Source organism: Protopterus annectens, chromosome 9.part0 (genome assembly GCF_019279795.1).
Source record: "Protopterus annectens isolate FY-2018-M chromosome 9.part0, PAN1.0, whole genome shotgun sequence".
NCBI lineage: Eukaryota > Metazoa > Chordata > Ceratodontiformes > Protopteridae > Protopterus > Protopterus annectens.
The window spans coordinates 441,142,123-441,164,553 of record NC_056743.1 but is presented as its reverse complement, the minus strand read 5'-3'; the positions used below and the strand labels follow the sequence as shown (position 1 = coordinate 441,164,553).

At 38.6% G+C, this 22,431-nt stretch overlaps 1 protein-coding gene across 1 annotated transcript in view; it reads left to right on the top strand.

Moving 5' to 3' along the window:
• Nucleotides 1–22,431, top strand: part of PLAT (plasminogen activator, tissue type) — a 106,127-nt gene that overhangs the window by 52,132 nt on the left and 31,564 nt on the right. The gene's annotated exons all lie outside the window — the stretch shown is intronic.

Below are 22,431 nucleotides of genomic sequence, written 5' to 3'. Positions count from 1 at the left end.
AAGAAATCCACCAGGTTCAGGAGGCATGATCTGCTCTTGACGAAGCCGAACTGTGTGGGGTCCAGCGACTGAAGGTTCCCAATCTCTCCATTTATGAGTTCCATAACAATTCGCTCCATAGCCTTACAGATCAGACTGGTCAGGCTTATTGGTCGGTAGTTCCCAGGGTCTTGTTTCTTTAAATTATTGGTACCACCAATTGGTCATGTAGTCTAGGTTACTGTGTACTACACAGCTTCAAAATCATGTGCAACAGGAGCAATTCAGATAGGAACATACCTGCAAAAATAGGTACATTGTGTAAAGGGGTAAATGAAGCCAAAATATAGGTATGTGCCCCCCAATATGCAGGTAATTGATGTGGAGTTTGATAATCTAGTATTCCTTGAATAGTGTTTGACTGTAATACCTTGGGAACTGGTGTACGTTAGTAAAGATATATTATTCTGAAGATTAAGGTTCTGTTGAAAAGGGCAATGCTAAGAATAATGGGTAACATGATGTTGAGACAATGATATTGCCTCATATACTTCCCCAGGGACAAATCAAGAAATTTTATTCTGTGTGGTCTGAAGTTTGTGAGAGGTGGGAGAAACAAAGACATATAGGGCATATTTCAGGACTGGAACAGTCATAGTCACCATTTTGCTTTGTAGTCAGTAGATTCTTGAAGTTAAAGAAATTCAAATGACACAGGGCACCTCTGTGATGCACTTTAAGAGGAGCCTGGACAAGTGGATGGGGCACCATAAATTCCTACTGGGCTCTATGCCCAGTAAGAATTTATGGGGCACCATACATTCTTACTGGGCATAGAGCCCACAACCCTCCTGGACATGGGTAGTCAACACTAAATGCAGTGTTGGGTACTGACTAGCATTTCTATGGTATTACACTGAGATGAAATGGCTAGGCTTTAAATGATCTCCAGGTCGATGGCCTAGTAATCTCCTATGATCCCATGAAAAGCATAGAGTAGCCCACAGTCACCCTTTTCTACCTGTTTTGTAGTCATCATTTTGCCTTTGTAGTCTGGAGACTGTCAGAAGATTGTTGAAGTTCAAGAAAAGCATAGAGTAGCCACTAAACCTTCTACTTTAGCAATGCAAGTAGAGAATTTTAGAGCTGGATCAGACGTTTGTACAAATTCCACATTTTTTTTCATCTGTCCAAAAATGATCCATTTTCCTTTGTATATACTGAGGTGTTTCTGGGTACCACACAGTAATGTTTTAGTACTGCTAACTCTGAGGTATGACAATGGTGATCTGACTTGTTGAATGTCATACGTGGAGAAGGCCCTGAGGCTCAGGTAGTCATGTCATCTTTTCAGAGAAGTATGCTTCTTTTATGAAGAACTGCTGTAAAACAGCTGATTATAAAGTATCAGAATTCAGGGACACAGCATGAAGAGATCCCAGATTCATCAGACAGAATAAGCAGTAGCTATCACTTCATTCACCTCAGGCACAGCCAATAACTACTCAAAAACATATGCTGTGTACGTGTGATAAACTGTTACTTTCTTGAAATATTTCCAGGTTAAAAATGTCACTGTGATAACTTCACTCAGTTTCTGAACATTTTTTGTAGAAGGTTTCATACCTGCCTCTTCAGACATATAAGCCATATCCAAAGGGATGCTAGCCATCTTGTTAAAAAAATATATATATACGTACATACATACCCCCCACGTATAATAATATACATAATGCTTACTTTACAGAAGACAGTGAACACATAAAAATGTATGACATAAATATAGCCAAGGAGATAAAAATGATGAAATCATGACAGCTGTAAAGTTAAAGTGGATTTTATTTATTTATTTTTTTCTCAAATGGAAATTTTATTGATTTTAGCATATACATAAAATACACTATTACAACAATAGACGGATTAATCCTGCATAGTAATGCAGAAGAGATCCAAATCATAACCTGTAATACACTATATACATATGTACCAATGAAAACAGAAAAAATTACTGCAAAAAGGAAATCTCTAGCTGGAAAGCTGGTTAGATAAGTATAGATAAAACATATACCACACTGCAATTCACATTAATGAATAATCAGATTTCAGGAGAGAAGGAGGAAGATTAAATATCAAGCACCAAATTGTCCATGATCAAATAGAAAAAATAGGGAGGGGACAAAAGGGTTAAAGGATTTAGTGGTGAACAGGGATAAGTGCTAAAAATTACACAGAGGAAGCAATTGTTAATCGTCAGTCAGAAGTACAAAAATAAAGTCCCAGAATTTCTGATATAAAGTCCGCTTACGGGGTTTAGCTAGTAACAATTTTTGAGAAGTGATGTATTTGATAGCCAAACTCGTAAAACCCCTCCAGGACAGTTTGGAGCGATCAAACCAATGTTTAGTAATGTAAAATTTGACCAGGAGGTAGAGTGTAATTAGGGCATGAAGTTTAATTTTAGGTATGTTAAGGATGGTAACATGTAGTAATGCCATTTCCCAGGACAGGGTTGATTTGTGGTAACCCATTTTGTCAAGTCTTACTTTGAGTGAACACCAGATACTATGGGAATATCTACAGAACCACAAATTATGAATAATATCTGCATGTGGGTAAGAGCAACAGGAACATGAAGTGGATACATTTGAATCAAATGTGTTCAAGTGGACTGGGGTAAAATATAAATTATTTGTAATCATAAATTGTGTATAAGTAAGTTTTTTTAAAGGGCGAATACATAAGGGTAGATTTAATAGCAAGAAGTTTCTGCTCCAATGAGAAGTTTGTCCCCTGGTGATCCCAGTAATCTGCAAATATAATGTTTCCTTGATCTAGAATTGAAGAAAAGGTTTTGTAAGCTATAGATAACATGTTTTTCTTGTTAACTAAGTTTTGTAACAGAGTGGCCACTCGGTTATGATCAACGTCAATACTGGGATAGCTGTGAAATGCTGATAAAGTAAGCTCTCTTATTTGCCTCAAAATAACGGTATATTTTTTATGTAAATTTAAAGCAATCTGAAGATCTGTTAGGGAAAGGTGGCTGTGTTTATGGATATCCCATAGAGTGAAGTCCTTGATTAAAGGGTAGTTGATCAAATTAATCATTTTACAGTTCAGGTTTAAGTTCAGGTTAAAATGGATTGGCTGAAAGAGGAGGAGTGCATTTCCTAGATTAAGGGATTGGAATAACTCCTGAAAAGTTTTTATTATAACCTTTAAGGAGTAATGTAGTTTTAGTTTCTTAATGTTTAATTTACTTTAAAAAGGCAGAGTTTTTGGGTTAAGATTATTATTTAGGGCATGATTATACCACATTTTGACCCAAAGAGGAGTCCAAGTAGGAGAGTTTGATTGATGATTAGCAATTGTAATTATCCTGTTTGCGTGGATGATTCTGTACTATAGGAGGAGATTGGGCATCGCTAGGCCACCCTTAGATTTTGGTAAAGTAAGTCTTTGATACAAAATTCTTACAGCCTTAGGGTGCCATATGAATTTTGTGAAGGCTTTGTGCACTCTGTTAAAGAAGAGATTTGGAGTAGAGGAGAGAGATGCATTGAGATGATAAAGGAGCTTTGGAAGAATATTCATTTTAATGATAGAAGTTTTAGTTAACGTAGGTAGTTTTAATTGTAGCCATCTTGAGATGTCTTGGGAGATAGAAAGCCAGGTTTTTAATAAATTAGCATGTAGAATGGAAGAAGAAGAGTGGTCATAAGAAATCCTAGACATTTACGGGAGTAAACCATACGAAAAGAAGAGTCTGGGAAGAGATGTTGTCTATTTGCTATAGGGTTGATCAGGAAAATAAAGGATTTGTTTTGATTAACCTGGTAATCCGAAATACAGGCAAAGGCATTCAAAGACTCAACTATCTTTTTAGTGTCAGACAAAGGATGTTCAAAGTAAAGATTCAGATCATCAGCAAAAGCAGTCAAGCTAGTGTTAGTATTGAGAATTTTAGGAATTGAATGATAGGCTCTCTGTAAAATATACAGGAAGAAGGGTTCTAAATATAAGTTGAAGAGCAGCGGAGATAGAGGGCACCCCTGTCTAGTACTATTAGCAAATTTTATCGGTTTAGAGTATTGCTTATTTATATAAAGACGTGTATAAGAGCTTTTGGATAATGTTGATAAAATCAGGAGGGATGTCAAAGAAAGACAATACCATGAACAAAAAGTTCCAATTTACCCGATCAAAGGCCTTGCAAGCATCTAAAACCATAGAATATCTAGGGTTTCTGTCTTTTTGGTGAGATTTATCACCGTTTCCAATGTTAAGGTATTGTCCCAGGTATGTCTATTGGACATAAAACCCGCTTGTTCTGGAGAAATTAAGGAATGCATAGTTTTTTTAAGTCTATTTGCCAGAATGGCCGAAAGAATGTTTATGTCCACATTCATAAGAGAGATTGGCCTATAATTATTGAAATTGTAACCATCTAGATTATTTTTAGGGATTAGTATAGTTTTAGAGTGATTAATATAAAGGTCAGTAATACCATTATTTGAGATACATCCATATAGTTTAAGCGGAATGGGAGCTAGGGTAGATTTAAATGTTTTATAAAAGTCAGGAGAGTAACCATCTGGGCCTGGGGCTTTCCCTATTTTAAGATTATCTATGGCCTCTGGAATCTCTGGAATAGCCAGAGGGGCTGAGAGGATATTTTTCTGGGACTCAATTAGTTTTGGTAAAGTAAGGCTACTCAGATATTTTTCCATCTCAGCACAGGAGGAAAGCAAGTTATTGCTAGCATAAATATCCGAATATATTTGGTGAAATAGTTGAATAATTTGTGTATCTGATGTATATAGTGTATTTTGATGTTGAATAAGTGCAATTCTAGGGGATTTAAGCTTGTTCTCTATCAATCTGGTTAGAACTTTGGAAGGAGTTTGGATCCATTCGGAGTATCTAGTAATATATCTTAGTTCTTGGAGGGAGAAGTCAGATTGATGGAGTTCAAAAAGTTCTTTTTGCTTAATTCGCAATTCTTTTTCCATGCCCAATATAGCTAAGAGCTTATCATCAAGAGTCTTAATCTCTGCCACTAAACTATTTTCCTTCTCTTTGCTCATTTTTTTAAGAAAGCTAGATTTTTTAATAAAAATTCCCCTAAATTTAAACTTTACATGCCGCCCATCTAACATCAAAAGGGATATCACTGTCTCAAGAAGCAGAAAAGAGTTCTTTTAAAGTTAGGGTAATTTCTTTGATTACTTCCTGGTCTTTTAGTAAGTTGCTGTTTAGAGACCAGTTAGAGCCTTTATATACTAGGGATGAGTTTGGTGTAAGATCTATCCCCAAGACTAACATTGAATGATCTGAAAGGAATCTAGGTTCAGTTAAAAATTTAATTGGCCTTTTAGCTAAGATATTAGACATTAGAAAAAAGTCTATATGAGACCAGAAGTGGTGGCATTTGGAAAAATATGTGAAAAAAATTATTTCCAGAATAGCTATCAAACGAAACCGGGTCCATCAAATCAAAATCAAGCATTAACTCTCTCAAAGCTAGAGAATCCTGAGTACTGATAACTTTAGCTTTACTGGAGCAGTCAATGTTAGGGTCAATAACCATATTCCAATCTCTGCCCAAGATATACATGTGACTTGGGAAATTAAGTAAAACGTTATAGACTTTCATGATGAATTCTTGTTGTCCTGAGCATGGACCATAAAGGTTTAGAAATAGGACTGGTTTGTTAAAATGTTGAGATAAGCATGTAATATAGCACCATCTACCCTCTTGGTCAGCCCCTTTGCCAACAATTGAAGGTTTAAAGGAATTTTTAATAATGATCGCAACCCCCTTGGAGTTACCACTAAATCCCGATGAGATAATGTCTTTAACCCATTTTCTATTCTTTTCCTTAAACCAGTCTTCATTTTTCATGTGCGTTTCTTGAATAAAGCAGACGTCTGAGTGAGATTTACAGAGTAGATGCATTAACAAATTTTTCTTATTTTTCTCCTGAAGCCCTCTGACATTCCAGGAAATAATGTTCCAAGCCTTATCTATGACTGAAAGGGATCAGGGTAAAACCATAAGGATATCTGTGGTGTGAGATATATGGTTCAGAATAAGCTCCAGCGGAATTGCAGTGTGTGATAATTTTAAAAAATACAGCACAAAACTCATTCATTTTATCCCCATGCCTACCCACAAAACCTCTATAACTGAGAGAGAAAGAAAACTATACATATTAGATAAGCATGGGCTTATCATACATTTGAGATCCAGATGAAAACCAAAATACCAACAATATTTACAATCAATGTACATCACTAATCTAACTCCCAATGAAGCCATCAGAAACCCTTATTATTATATCCAAATAGCTTCCGAAAAAGGTTCAGTAATATGTAGGAGTTGGTCAACTATATAAGATTTGACCCATTACACTAACCAGGTATATTACTGAATAAAATAGCTTAATATATTCTAAAGTTAACAACACGTAACTGACATTCGGGAAACGGCTAGTAAAATATATAGATATGAGAGTAAAGGTTAATGACTTACTATAAAACCTACAGTTATGAATTAAGATTATATGACTTATATATCCTCCCCTTAAAAAGTCTAGCATATCCTAGTTTGAACACCTTGCCACTATTTGATTACTTGCATTGGTAGCGTAACATAAGAGAGAACCGCAGTACAAATTCCCAGAAAGTGAACTCGTAAAGAGTATCAAAAACATTAAGAAGGAAAAAAAACGAACACCTATACCAAACGTGTTAATGAGGAGCAGCTAGAATCTTTAAAATATGTGGCTAAAATTTAGAGGACTCAGTGAATATATAGCAATCTTTCAAGTTGGATTAATTAGCTTAATATTGATGGGCAAAGCTTTTCTTGCAACCACATCTATTATATTAATAATAGAGCATAACTTAGGTGTCACAAGATAGATTGAATAATGAATTAAAACAGTTACATGAAAAGTAATAATCTTACATAACTTCACAGAACATTATCCCCTGACAAAAAGAACTGTATTCATATTGTAACCAAAAGTTATATAATGTTACATTTAAGGCTAGTGACAATCCAACCAGTTTTAGACAGCATATGCCAAGACTGACAACAATTCAGAACGGGCAGAGCAGATCGAAGCTCAAAGCAAAAAACTTGTGTGAGAGGGGTGACTTATGAGAGAATCTATTTTGTCTCTACAGCTAGACAACAGTTGCACATACATAAAAAATATCAACTCTCACCCCTCCCAGCAGTAAAGTCCTATTAATAGCTTGTTTCATGTTCCAGCAGACAGTTTGGATGAAAATGGACTCAACAGTTAACGACACTAGGCCTTTTTAAATCTGACATTGCGCCGTAGGTCAATATCATATACACTAATATACTTCCGGCTTAGGAGGTGTATCAGTAAAGTCCTGAACAGATTGTCACTCTCAAGGATTCCCAAGACAGACAAATCCAGAAGAAACATTCCTAGGATCGGTAGGAGAACAGTGGAAGCAAAATACAGATAAAAATAGATGATGTATTATCTGGAAAGTTAACAAACATCATCAGAGGACATCAGATAAGATCGGAAAGCACAACCGAAGCCTCCGGTAAGCAAAAAGAAGCAGTCTTCAATGTATAGTCGGAGCCGATCCAAAGCATTTGATAAAAACTGTGTCCGCTTCTTTGGGTGAGGACACAGAGTATTTAATTTCTTTATAGACAAAGGACAAGGAATATGGGAACTTCATTTGAAACTTAATTTTACGTGAGATAAGGTCAGCAAAGTAGGGAGAAAGTTTGCAGCGTTTCTCTCTTATTTCGAGGGGTAGATCTTGGGAGATGACAATATTCTGATTATTCCATATAAAGTGATTTAATTTTTTATAGGCTGAGAGAATGGCTTGCGCATCTTGATGGTTAAGCATTTTGACATAAATGGGTCTTGGGACTGAAGTAATTTGCTGCTTCCACAGAGCTCTGTGCGCTCTTTCAATGATGCATTTAGTTGGAGGGCTTCTCTCGTGAAGTAGGTTGTTAAATATTTGTGTAATGGTTTCAAGTAGGTGGTTTGGTTCATATTTCTCAGATAACCCCTAATTATCAGGTTATTCCACCTACTTCTAGCCTTTAAATCCACAATTTTTGCTTGAATGTCATTTATCGTTTTATCCTTAATTTTTAGTTCATCCTTTAGGTGTTCAATTTCTATTTCATTTGTCTCGGATCTTCCTTCAACTAATTCCAAACGGTCGGCAATTTGGTTGATTGAGGTCCTGAAAGAGTTTATTTTTTTCAGATAGTTCTTGAATGGCAGATTGCAGAGGTAACAGGGCACTTTTCAGCTCATCGATTTGAAATATTCTGTCAGCCTTCTGCTTTCCTGGTTCCTTTGGAAGCTCTTGATAGGTTTTGAAAGTTCTCAGTCTCTTAGGAATAACATCTTTTTCAGGAGAAGAAGATATGGGCGATAATTTGGATTTAGATGTTTGGGTTTCCATAACTTCAGCTTCTTTTGGCATTATTACCTTTGTTTCACTTCTCGTGGCTGCTGTCAGTTACTGTGGTGCTGAAGCCTTAGGCCTCTATAAATCCACGTGTACGATCGTTTTCACTTAGTTTCTGATTATTAGGTGTAGAACTAAAGTACCAGCCTATCAGTTTTCTATAAATTTCAGATACAGCCGACCTTAGGCAGATGAAATTTCAAAGATAAGGGGTCTTTACCAAGGAATTACTGAATTTATGAAATTAACCTACTAGGTAGTGTAGGAGCTATGAGGAGAGGGTGCTTCTCAGACGACCACCATTTTGGAATCCATTTTATTTTATTTTACATTTGTTTACCGGGTAATGTCCAACTGGGCCAAGGGCCCATTTTCAGTGGAGGCCTGGGGAGAAAAGCTCCATTATAAAGGAAATGATACAGAGGTATTACATGAATCAAATGTTAACAGGCTATAGTTTGACAAGTTAATATAGAAAGAAATGTAAAAAAACATATACATTAAACAAACAAAACTACAAAGGAAGTATATATATATATATATATATATATATATATATATATATTTTTTTTTTTTTAACAATGCAATATGTACTCACAACATAATTACTTCACAGCATCCCAGCAGTGTGAATAGGTTAGTATTTGGGGTCTACGAGGAAATACGTTGCGTTGCTGAGTGAGAAAAAAAAAGATGGGTATGTTTGGTTAGAATAGGTGAATAGAGGATAGGTATTGGTTGCTAAAAGGATGCAAAGTGCAGTCATCCAGGAGATGTGCAGGAACATAGCCAGTGGTTGAAGTGTTCTTGAGGAGTAGCTTAAAATTTTGAAGTATATGTGATGTTTAGTATGTATTGTGGGATTGAGTTCCAACTTTTGGAATCTTTGTTGGAGAACAGGGAATCTCCAAAGGTGTTGTTGGCCTTAGTGAATTTTATAAGAAACTTTTTAGAGGGTCTTAGGGTTCTACAGTTAGTAAATGCTTGAACCAGGTCTTTAAGAGTCTGGTCTGGGGCAGTTTTGAGGCTGCTAAATGATGGAGTGGACCATAGTTAGTTCAGGGATAGTAGGTTAGGTGATTCATTCTAATTGAGTTCTTATAGCAAAGTGCAGTGGTGTGATCTATGAGGTTGGTTAATAGCATATTTGGCAGTTGTATTGTAACATGCCTTTGGTTTGCTCATTTCTGATTTTCGAAGGTTAGTAAAAATGTGAGAGGCATACAGAAGGGTGGATAGTAGGTGTGTTCTGGCTGTGGATAGTCTGGTGGTGTTAGTAAGGTGTGGTTTGGCTCTGCAAAGTGAGCCAAGTTTGATGTGAACCTTTTTGATGGATAGTGCTATGTGTTTATCAAATTTAAGACAGCTGTCTGTTGTGACCCCTAGAAGTTTAGTTTGTTCCACAGTTGCAATTTTAGTTTTGTTGGAAGAGTAGATGATTAAGGGGGGAAGGTTTTCTTTTAGTCTGATATTGGAGAAGACCATGAGTATTAGTTGGTGGTCGGAGAGAGAGTTTTCTATGTCAAGGAGGGATTTTTGTTTTTTTCGAGGAGTTCAGGAAGGGTCGGGGCTGAACAAATGAGGGAGGAGTCATCGACAAATTGTATAATGGAGGCTAGGTGAGTGGTGGAGCAGAGCTTGCTAGTAAATATGATGAAAAGTAGGGGGGCCTAGAATTGACCCTTGCAGGACACTGACTGAGATGGATAGGAGAGGACACTGACTGAGATGGATAGGAGAGGGGAGAGTTTGTTTTCCCACTTGACTGCTTGTTGTCTAAGAGAAACCATGATAGTGCCAGTTTGAGTAAGGTTACAGGATGATAGTTCATTGAGTAGTTTTTGGTGAGATACTGTGTTGAATGCTTTAGACATTTCACGGAAAATGGAAGAGACGAGTTGGCGATTATTTTTGAGATGGCTTACAGTATTGGTAAAGTTAATTAGTGCAGTAGTGGTGTTGTGCTTGGGTCTGAAGCCATGTTGGGAATTCGAGATAAGGTTATTGTTGATTCAATAGTCAAGGAGTTGTTTATGAATGCATTTTTCCAGAATTTTGGCTAGCGGAGGGAGAATACCAATTGGTCTGCAGTTTGAGAAGTCTGTTGAGGACCCACCTTTTTGTAATGGGATAATATGTTATATTTTCCAGAATGTGGGTATGTTGTTGTTGTGTCTTTCGGCTTTTCCCGGTTAGGGGTCGCCACAGCGGAACTCCGGTCCGCTAATGATTGGTAGCTGATTTTTACGTGCCGAGTTACCAGCCCTGATGCACAACCTTCAACAAAGGTACTCCCATTCACGCATGTCTCCACGCAGAAGACGCTCTAGCTGAGAATCGAACTGGACGTCTTACTGTGAGGCGACAATGCTACCACAGCACCATCACTGCAGCAATGTGGGTATGTATTGTTCAGAAATAGAACAATTGTTTAGCTGCTGCCATTTTGAGAAATTCATTAGGGAATAGGCCATCAGTGAGGGATGAGGGCTTTAATTTTTTCTAAAGGTTTTTACAGTACTAGTTTGTATTGGCCTGATAGAAAATGAGTTGAGGTTTGGTCCTAGGTTGTTTGGAATTGAAAAGGGGAGTAGTGATATAATTTTTAATAACAGATTTTATAGACTTGATAAAATGTAGGTTGAATTGTGAAGCTATGCTTTCTGTAGTATTTGAGGTGATGGGTGAGGGGGTAATGGATTGCCCTGGATTAAGGAGTTGTTTGATACTTAACCAGAATTTTTAAGGGTTGTATTGGTGTTTTTGTTGGATTTTGTGATGATTTTTTTGTCATTCTTGATTTGCTTTTTGGCTCAGTTTCTTAGATGTTAAGGTTGTCTTGGTTTTTTACTCTGTTGATATAGTGACCAGGCTCTCTCTCTCTGAGTAGTAGCTTGTTGTCTCTGCTTAGCCATGGCAGTTGTTTAGATTTAACACTAAAATACTGAGAAATGTATTATTAAAGTGTTGAACTGCTACGTCTAAATGGAGGTGTTTTAAAGGAGTCCAGTCACATTGTTGTAGGAGGGTATTGAATATTACTGGGGAGAGGTTTTTTTCTTTTGCTACAAACAAGTTTAAATATGATATTTTTTTGGAGTACATATCCATTGACTGTGTAGAAAAGTGGGCAAATGATCACTTAGACAGTCTGGGAGGCAGCCTGATTGGTAACAGAGTTTGGGCCTGTTTGTTAGTATCCAGTCCAGTATTGATTGATTGATTGTTTATTTTATGTCTTCTGGTAGGGGAGAGTATTACTTGAGAGAAGCCATAGAGGTTAATAAAGTTGGTAGGGTTTTCTGAGGAGCAGGTGTGTTAATCCAAGTTAAATTCCCCTAAGATAATAGTTTCCTGGTTAAATATGGAAGCTGACCAGGAGATTTTCAAGATTGGTTGTTACCTGGAGCATACCTCTCAACCTGGAAACATCAAAAATCTGGACAAGGCCCATGAAAAATAGGTACAAATCTGTATGCTGATAAACATCTAATTTGCATATGTAATTATGTAACCCCACCCACTCCAAATGGAATTATGGGATATCAACTTTCAAAAGCAAACTGAAGAACAGACAGCCAAAATATGGCACCAGAGTCCCCCTGCAGCCATCCCAACGTCCCAGTACCTGGCTATTTTGTCCCATTTATCATAAACAATAATGTGTGCATACTGCTTTACTTCTACAATGATTATTTGGATTTTATTTTTATATTTTACAGCACAACAATGCAGAAAGACTAACAGACATCTGGTAAACAAAGCAATACTGTCTCGGCCACGGTGGTGCAGTGGTTTGCATTGTCGCCTCACAGCAAGAGGTTCTCCGGTTTGATCCTTGGCTGGGGTGCCTTCTGTCCGGAGTCTGCATGTCCTCCATGTGGTCACGTGGGTTTCCTCCAGGTGCTCCGGTTTCCTCCCACATCCCAAAGACATGCAGTAGGTGGATTGGACACTCTAAATTGGCCCTAGGTGTGAGTGTGTGTGTGTGTGTGTGTGTGTGTGTGTGTGTGTGTGTGTGCCTTCTGTGGAAGGTTGGGTGCCGGGCTGGCAACTCGACACTGTAAAACTCCACTGCCAATCATAAGCGGACAGGTGATCCGCTGTGGCGACCCCTAACTGGGAAAAGCCAAAAGAAGAAGAAGAATGAAAATAAACTTGGGAAAGTTGGCATTAAAACTTCTCTGCCCTTGAAACTCACATTCATTTAAACCCACACCACATCCAAAGAAAATGCATCTGGCCACTGGTGGATAAAGATTGCCTTTGGCTTGTTTTCAGATCATTGGCCCCTTGCACACAAAACAAGAAACAGACATGTGTTCTCTTTTTTGATACACCTTCCCAACTTTATATAATACAACACATTTGTTAGAGCGCATTTTAAATTTATTGTTTAAACATTTTTCCAGTAAGCTGTACTATAGGCGATGAAACAAAATGCATGAACCAATGACCAAACTGCCCAATTCAGAACATTTCCATCATAAAAGTCTACTTCCACACCCACACTATAAATAAAATGACAGTAGTGTAAGCCATAGGCATCTTGCACAGCGTCTCACACTTATTTTCAATTTCATTTTTTTTGGGGGGTGGCAAAAGGTCAAAAACCAGGGACACATTTTAAGCATTGCTTGTATAATTTTGTAAAGTTGCTAGAATAAAATGTTGTGTTACCACCATGCAACAGGACCCTATGCACTATCAGAACAACATACCACTATGCCAAATCAGCAGCTTCCTGAAAAATAGGAAGACTGAAACTTAATGGCTATCATTTAGTGAATTCATTTCTCACTTCTCACCATAGCTCTCAACCTCTTAGCACAAAAAAAATGGACAAACAAAGCCAATAACAGGGGAATACAAATTCAGTTCTCATTTCTCACCGTAGCTCTCAACCTCTTAGCACAAAAAACCTGGACAAACAGTAATGACTGGATCTCCAATCTTGAGGTGAATTTCTGGACCTCAATTTTCAAACACATAATACATTAGTTAAGATCAGAGACCCTATCACAATCCTCTATGATATTCACATCCTAAGACATCACAGGGACTATAGAATTCAATACTACTTCCCATAAAGAACTTACCAATGTCACTGCAGATTTAATGCCATTATTCAGTCAACTTCTTCATGTTCTGTTTTACCAAAATCAGCACCTGAGAAACGTGCTGACCTTTTGCTAGTGTAATTGCCTCACTCATACTGTATGATATGCTACTCATCATATAAGATATATAAGAAATACGCAGAAGTAGAAACTCGTCATTAATTATAACAGTAAAATGTAAATGCTGAACATGTAAGGTTGTGCCTCAGAAATAAGAGAGTGACCTTCACAGGTAGGCCAGGCATCCTGTAGGTAAATTCAATATACAACGTTTACACAGACAACAACATGTTCAAAGATTTATAGCTCAGAGCTGAGCAGATAAGCTCCTCCTGTAGAAATGGGCAGAGGTGAGGCATCGGCCCTAAAGACTGGTTCCAACAGTATAGTTCCTATGTAACAATTTGTTTACCTTTTCACAAATTTCTCAAAAGCATCATATCAGTTAGAGTTTTCCTGCTTCTAGTAACCACCTGGCATGTTCTGTAGGAGCACAGTCAAACAGGAGCTGTTGCAAATATGGCTCAGATGCCACATGCAGTGCAGTAGATACAGATGCAGACTTAATAACTTAGTAATAGCTTCAGGAAAGTCAAAACAAGTGGGAGTGACAATCCACAACCCGACTATAGACAGATTATTCAGAAACTGCGCTACGATGCATCACCTTCAGCCACTATGCAGCTTGTTACCAGTATCCTCTGCACAAAAATGAATGTAAATTCATCAATTCCAGCACCTCCTCCCTACAGAAAGGCATTACATTTTCATCAGTCATAAAGTTCGAGCAATAAATCCTTACCTTTCCGTTTATCCAGCCTTCTAAATAAAATAATTCCTTTCCATTCTTTGGAGCCTTCTAAATAAAATGCCATTTCAAATGCATCCTTCCCACTCGCAAACCACCTGTAAATAAAATACATTCTTCCTGCTCGCAAACCACCTGTAAATATGCCACAAGCTTGATTCCGACAGGCTGGTAGCCCTGATGGGCTGATGTCATCGCGTGCGCGATGACGTCAGCTCAAAGTGCGAAAAATAAAAAAAAAAGCAAAAAACTAAAGGGAAAAAAATCGGAAATGAAGGGGTGCCACTCTGGAATCATGGCACCCCATTACTTGGACCCCAAAACTCAGTAAAAACAGAGTAATTTGGGACAGTTGATAGGTATGACCTGGAGCTACCTGTAAGTAGCTATTATTGTGTGTGTGTGTGTGTGTGTTTTTTTTTTTGGGGGGGGGGTAGTTGTAGACAGGATATTAGTTTTTCTGAATCACAGAGGCCGGGAGGTTTATAATCTAGGTGTTCTAATTTGAGCGTATCTTGGTACATAATTACTATGCCGCCTCCTCACTTGTTTATCCTGTTAAGTCTGAGTATGTTGTAGCCTTGGTTTAGAATTTCTGTATCTTTTGTGTGGGATTTCAGCCAGCTTTCAGTTAAGATTGCTTCACTGGGAAAGTAAAGGGCAAGGTTGCATGACATTCATTTACTTTGTTTAGGATGCTTCTAAGATTCATGTTACACTTAGGCGGTCAGTCCTGTTGTATGTTAGATTATTGTTATATTGTCCAAGTGTGTTGTGCATTAGAAGGGTGGTTTGATGTTGGGGTTGGGGGCCTGGGTTTGGGTGAATGTCCCCTTCTAGTTTAATCTGAGTAAGATTGAGCAGAAACAGGTGAGAGATTTTGGATAAAAGTTTGGAATATTTATGGAGTAAGTCTGGTGATGCATGTGTGTGGGCATATTTAAATGTGAAGAACTTTGTGTTAGTGCTATTGTATAGAAGTGGGGATATGAAGATAGTAGTGAAGGTAGTGTTGGGTACAGTGGTGACTGGGTGTTTTGGAGAGTACATATTTATGATATGGTGCTCATGATAGGAGGTGGCATGATATGCAAGGTAAGGAGTGCAATGTAAGGTAGTAGCATGTTTGCTGTTAGCTTGGTAGAGTTGGGAGGTGTCTGAGAGGGTCTATATTACATGATCAAAGTTTAAAAACTTTGAATATGATATGGTCGACACCATATAATCGAAGTGTCGAAACTCTGAAAATGTAATAAAAGACAACCTACAAAAAAAAACATTTAAACACTGTAAGAAGGGGGCAAGCCCCCTGCGCCCCCCACACTCCCCAGTACATAAATATGCCAACTCCAAGATCGCACTACAGTGCAGAAAAGGGAAATCTTCCCTTTCTGTACTGTACGGAGATCTCTGTTAAAAGATTCAAGGTTTCAAAACTTTGATCATATGGTGTCGACCTTATCAGATTCGAAGTTTTGAAACTTTGATCTTCTGATATAAACCCGCCTGAGAGAGAGAGGGAAGTGAGATGTGATTAAAACAGAGTTTAGTAGGTGGAGAATAGTGTTGTTTGTTAGGGGCAGGTGTTTAGTAAACAGTGAAATAGAGATTGGCCTGACTAGGGTAAGGGATGTGTTGGAATAGAGAATCTGAGTCACCTATTGATGGAGCTGTAGAGATGATGGTCTAGGGGTAAGAGTAGTGATTAGAGGAGCAGTGATTGGATAACTGGGTAAAGGGATGTGGTTTAGTTAACTGTAAATGTTAGTGTAGTGGGGATAGGAGGGATTCGGGGGTATGGTAGGAAGCAAAATGAGCCCAAGCTGAGCAGGTTAAACCATGAGCCAGACCTGACATCTTCAGAGAAAAACAATCAGCTAAAACAAGCTGCAACAAACATCTTGCCACAGGTCAGTGCCCTAGATCCATAAGATAATTTTCAATAATTCTAGTTGACTCAAATATAGTAACAGTGGCTAAACGTTTACTTTTCCTGTGTATATAGTTTTGTTTTTCTTCAAACATAATTTAAACGAGCCCACGAAAACAGATATAAAGGAAATTATTTCTGTATGAGGGAGGAAAAAGAGGAGTCCGAGTAGTATGCATACCAGTAGCTTACACTCATGACTTGTTAACTTTAAATAACTAAAACAGTTATCTAGACATACACTGCAGGCACTCAATAAGTCTTCCTAGGAAATGTGTTGTATTTGTAGTCTGGGGTTGGAAGTCCAAGCAGACTATTCAGTGGGGGAGGGAGTAAACATAGTATGTGTATTAGGGAATTGCAGGCACTCGAAAAAGTGTCTTCCTAGGAAACGTGTTGTATTTGTAGCCTGGAGATGGAGGTCCAGGCAGCCAATTCAGCGATGAAGTGGATGTAGTAGGTGTACTTGGGAACTGCAGACACTCGAATAAAGTACATCTTCCTAGGAAATGTGTTGTATTTTGTTTATTTTGATCCCTGCTTTCACCGTTACTATAACAATGTTACATCCTGTCCTGAGATGTCTCAGAGTATTTCTATGTCCTGCCTCTCACTTAAGCAGAGTAGCACGAGCTACATACACTGGTGACAAATAATTCTCAGGCACCATATGAAGCAGGTTAAACTATGAGCCAGACCTGACATCTTCAGAGAAAAACAATCAGCTAAAACAAGCTGCAACAAACATCTTGCCACAGGTCAGTGCCCTAGATCCAGTGCTGACTGTTGGTACACAATGGGGAGGCAGCTTGTGAGTTTCATGGGGCAGACTTAAAAGAACTCTTTTCATTTGTAAAGAAAGGCTGTAAGTTAACTTGGTACTGTGCATTCCCAGCTGAGTGTGTCGGCTGAGTAACCTTACCTGCAGTTAGAATATATTCTCTGCATTAAGTATCAGAGACGGCATTTTACTTGGGAACATAAACTCTCTTCATAAGTGAGCCCAACATGGCCTTTCTAATCTGCCTGTTTCCACAGGTTAAGTAACATCATATTAGTTCAGCTCCTAACCCCCCCCCCCCACACACACACACACACACACACACATGTCTTAGTAACCTTATGCAAGAATAAGGAAATTCTATGTGTTAGTCTCTTCTTCCCTGGAGTTCAGGTTTTCATCTTCAGTACAAGAATACAGTTATAATGGGGTAGCAGTCAGGTATCTTTGCCAGTCTCGGTGTTCAGATATGTGTACAAGTTTCGAAACTCTGTAACCCTCCAGTTTAATTTCTAAGTTTTTTCTTAGTATAGTATTTTCTTTGCAATGTTCAGCCTAAATAATGTAAACATCGAGCCATTAAAGTTGTTTTGTATGATGCAGCAGCTGAAGGAAAAAATATAGAAACATGGCGTAAAAAATTAAATTCTGCTTTTGGAAGTAATAATAATTAATGTCTTAGTAAGTCTAGGTTTCAGCATAGCACCAAGGGTATCAGCAAACCCGAAAATATGAAACCTACACGTGCCTTTCAACTCGCCAGTATTTCCAGAAAATACCAAATTTAGCCTGTTAATAGCAGGGTGCACCAAACTACAAAGTGGCTTCATTAAATTATGATTTGCTGCAGTCTGATCCCCTAACCAGCCTTCGTGTCATTGGCCTATGCTTATTGCCTTTTGGCATCACTTACCTGACATCACTAGAGCCGCCATTATGACTATGGCTGACTGTATGCAAGGCAAAGGAAGCAAGCAAAGCACCAGCAGACCAGCTCTACCTGTCTCTGTATCTTATGTATGGATGTCAACTTTCAGTCAGCGCAAATGTAGAGTGTTTTAGAGCTTCAGATGTACTGTGAATGTGGCATCAGACCTAGTTGTACCTCTCAAGTGTCCAAAGTTTTGCAGAATGTACCTGATTTTATGTTATATTTTTGGCTGGTCTGTTGCAAAAATTTTGATTTTCCTGTAAGTCATTGACAACTACATTCACTCTATAAAGTCAAAGTAAACTTTATTGTCATTCAAATCTACACCACAATGTTACAGAAAGAAATTGCATTGCTATGTTCCCAGTGCAAGGACATACATAGAGAAAAGTATTATAGTAAAAAGTAATTGACATCACAAAAACATGGCATATAAATAGAAATGGATAGAATGACATATAGCTATTAGACAATGTATATTGCACTCTCTTGAATTTCTCATATAAGGGTACAGATGAAGAACAGACAGAATTGCACATTCAAATATGGACAGTCATATGAACTGAGTAAAATTTGTAAGTAGTAGAATGTGATGAGCCTGCAATGTGTACTTTTCCTGATCAGATAGACATATACATGTGTAGGTAACTGGGGGGTGAAGGAGGTAACTTTCTTCTGGTTTGCCTTTCGACAAAGTTCAACAGTCTAATGGATAAAGGGAAAAAACGTTGCTCAGCCTGGAAGTCTTGCAGTGCATGCTTCTGTATCTTCTGCCCGAGGAGAGGTGTCGGAGAACATACCATTTGCAGGATGGATAAGGTCATTAGTTATCTTTCTGGCTCTTCCTATGCAGTGAGTCTTGTGCAAGTCTTCCAAGGGTGTAAGTGAAGAATCAATGATTTTCTATGCAGCCCTTACTACTCACCTGAGAGCCCTGCATTCAGAAGCATTACAATTCCCATACCAGGCTATGATGTTACTGGTTAGGAGGCTCTCGATGCTGCCCATGTAGAATGCTTGGAGGATGGACTGCTACAAGTTTGCTTTTTTGACAGTGTAATTGGTGTGCTGTGTCCAGGACAAGTCCTCTGAGATGAATATTCCCAGAAATGTCATGCTCTTGACCCTCTCCACTGACAACCCTTTTATCTCTAGAGGTTTATCTGCTTCCTCAAACCTTCTGAAGTCCACAATCAGTTATTTGGTTTTGCTGACATTTAAAGCTAAGATGTTACTATCACACCACCCTGTCAGATGCTCCACCTCACTTCTGTATGCCGTTTCCTCTCCGTTCCTGACCAGACCTATGACTGTGGTGTCATCTGCAAATATGATGAATTTATTGGAACCCTGTCTGGCCATGCAGCCATGTGTCAGCAAGGTGAATAATAAAGAACCCAAGACACATCCCTGCAGTACCCCTGGGTTCAGAGTTATGCTTCCAGAACTGTTGTCACCCACACAAACCTTTTGAAGCCTGTATTTGAGGAAACTTAGGATCCAGTTACATAACTGGGTGTTGATGCCCAGCCGTACCAGTTTCTTTACTAGATTCTGAGAGATGACAGTGTTGAAGGCAGAACTGAAGTAGATGAATAGCATTCTGGCATAGCAGTTCTTACCTTCCAAGTGGGTCAAGGTTTCATGAAGTGCCACAGAGATGGAATCTGCTCTGCAGCAATTTGGCCTATATGCAAATTGTAGTGTGTCCAAAGTTGCTGGTATGCTTCAGGTTGTGTAGTCAGCCTTTTGAAACACTTCATCACTGTCGAAGTCACAGCAACTGGTAGGAAGTTATTTAGAATTGTTGACTGTGGTTCCTTGGGTAATAGAATGGTGGTCATCTTCTTAAAGCACCATGGTACACTGGCTAGTTGCAGCGAAGTGTTGAAAATGTCTGTGATGTTCTGATGCACAGTCTTTCAGTACCCTGCCCATAATGTTATCAGGGCCAGCTGCTTTTCTTGGGTTGACACATCTCAAAGTTCTTAGGACATCTATCGTGTTTAGGCACAGAACGACCTCATTCTTAACAACAGAGAGTTAGTTTGCCACCACATTGAGATCTACTTCAAACCCGCTGAAGAAGGTATTCAGCTCATTCAAGAATTCAGTGCTGTCATCACAAAATGATAATGCAGGTTTGTACTCTCTTATGGTCTGTATGCCCTTCCACAGACTTCTGGTATCATTTTGATCATTAAAGTGACCCTGTATCTTTCTACCATAGGTTATGTTTGCTTCTTTTATATCTTTGCTTACTTTGCCTCTGCCTACTTTTAGGGCTTTCTTGTCCTTGGATCTGAATGCTTAATTTTGTGCTTTTATTTACTTACACCTCAGTGGTTAAGGCTTTTAGTTCACCCATATGGTGATGCACTTGGTGGTAGTTACATCATCTACACATTTTGAGATACAGGCTGTAACTGATTGTATATGCTTAGAGGTCAATCTGGCTGTTTTGACAGGGCTGCCTCCTTAAACACTGACCAGTCTGTACACTCAAAGCAGTCCTGCAGTACTGAGACTGCCCCCTGAGGCTATAGCCTTATTTGTTTCCTTGTTGGTTTGCCAGATTTTAGCAATGGCACATATGCAGGAACCAGCATTATGGCAAGATGATCAGAGTTTCCAAGATGTGGATAAGGCGCTGCCTTATATGCCTGCTTTATACTGTTGCATACCTTATCCAGTGTATTCACTCCCCTCATGGCAATAATTCACATGTTGATGGTAGTGGGGTAGTTCTGTCTATAGGTTGGTCTGGTTAAAGTCACTGCAATAACCAGTGCAAACTCTGGGTTCCTGTTTTGGAGATCACTTATGGGCTGATAAAGAATAGACAGTGCTTCACTGGTGTTTGCACTGTGTAGGATGTAGACTGCCATAATGCATACTCCATTAAACTCTCTAGGCAGGTAGTATGGCCTGCATTTTACAGACAGGAATTCAACATTCTCCAAGGAGAATGAAGTAATCATTTCACAGTTGCTACACTAACTGTTGTTCACATATATACATATTCCCCTCCGCAAGATTTGTCACAGTGTAATTGAATTCTATCATCTCTAAATAAAGTCATTCCCTCTACATTTACAGTGCTGTCATTGATACTGGGATTTAGTCACATTTTGATAACATAAATAAACAACTGTTTTTCACCTTGTTTTGTGAAGAGAGTTGCAGCCTTAAATTATCCATCTTACTTTCTAGTATTCAGTAGTATGGAAGACTGTACAGGCCTATGAGGTTTAGCTTTTAATCTGGCTGTAATTCCAGCTATGGTTCCTCTTTTCCTTGATCTTGCACAACTTTTCTTAAGTGTTTGCCAAGAGTGATAAATGTATGATTAGCCAGATGTTTACATTTTCTAGCAAAATGCCCAGCTTTAGGAGTTCCTGTAGTATGTTCGGCCTTACAGGCCTCACTTCTAGTAGCGCATCATACACACAGCATGACGAGATTGTAGATCCAATTTCTAGAAGATTCTCTGCATTGTAGCTTAATATACCTTCATTTTCTGCATCTGTAACTGATTTTCCTGAAGTTTCTGGTGAAAAACAAGACAAATAATGCATTTTTCTGATGGGATCCAAAGCAGCCGCTGCCACTCAGGGCACCTCCATTTTTTTTTTAATAATGCCAGACATTACAGTTTTAAACAATACATTTTCAACAATAATTATGACTGCCTTTAACTACAGCAATATTGTCACATATTGTATGCTTCCAGCTTGGGACAAGTTATAGAATTAATAGGTGATTACCCTTTGACCAACTTTTCTGCATGGTTAGACGTGTATAAGCAAAGAAATAAATGAATAAGATCATATTTAACTCATACTGTTAGGCAAGGTGAAATACTGTCTAGTTTTTCAGTTTACCTTGTTTTTGCTGTCAAATGAACAGAACAGTCTGTAGGATTCAGCTCTCAGCCCTCTTTAACTGGCCGGAATAGCAGCTCATTACCTTGTCCTGAATTGAATATTGTGCTGTCAGACCTGATTCTGTGCCAGTGTTCTCCTTACCAGCCATGTATCACAGTAGCAAAGGAACCTCCCTGTAAGGAGACACACACACACATGCACATACATGCACATACACACACACAAACAGAGTCAGCATCCATGCACATGAAGTTCATTGGTGCATTGTTGATTATTAGGCTAATGACCCCAGGGGGGCCTTTTTAAACCTAGCCATGATTCCCAAAGGTGAGAATCAAATCCTCTACCTTGTGTCTGTAAGGTAAATATCTTAACCATTACATCAACTCCCAACCCCAAAGCATTTGCACATATACGCACACCCACCCACTCACTCACTCACAGAAACAAACACAGATATACACTAAGTCAGCACCCACGCTCATTACAGCATGTTTGCGCAGAC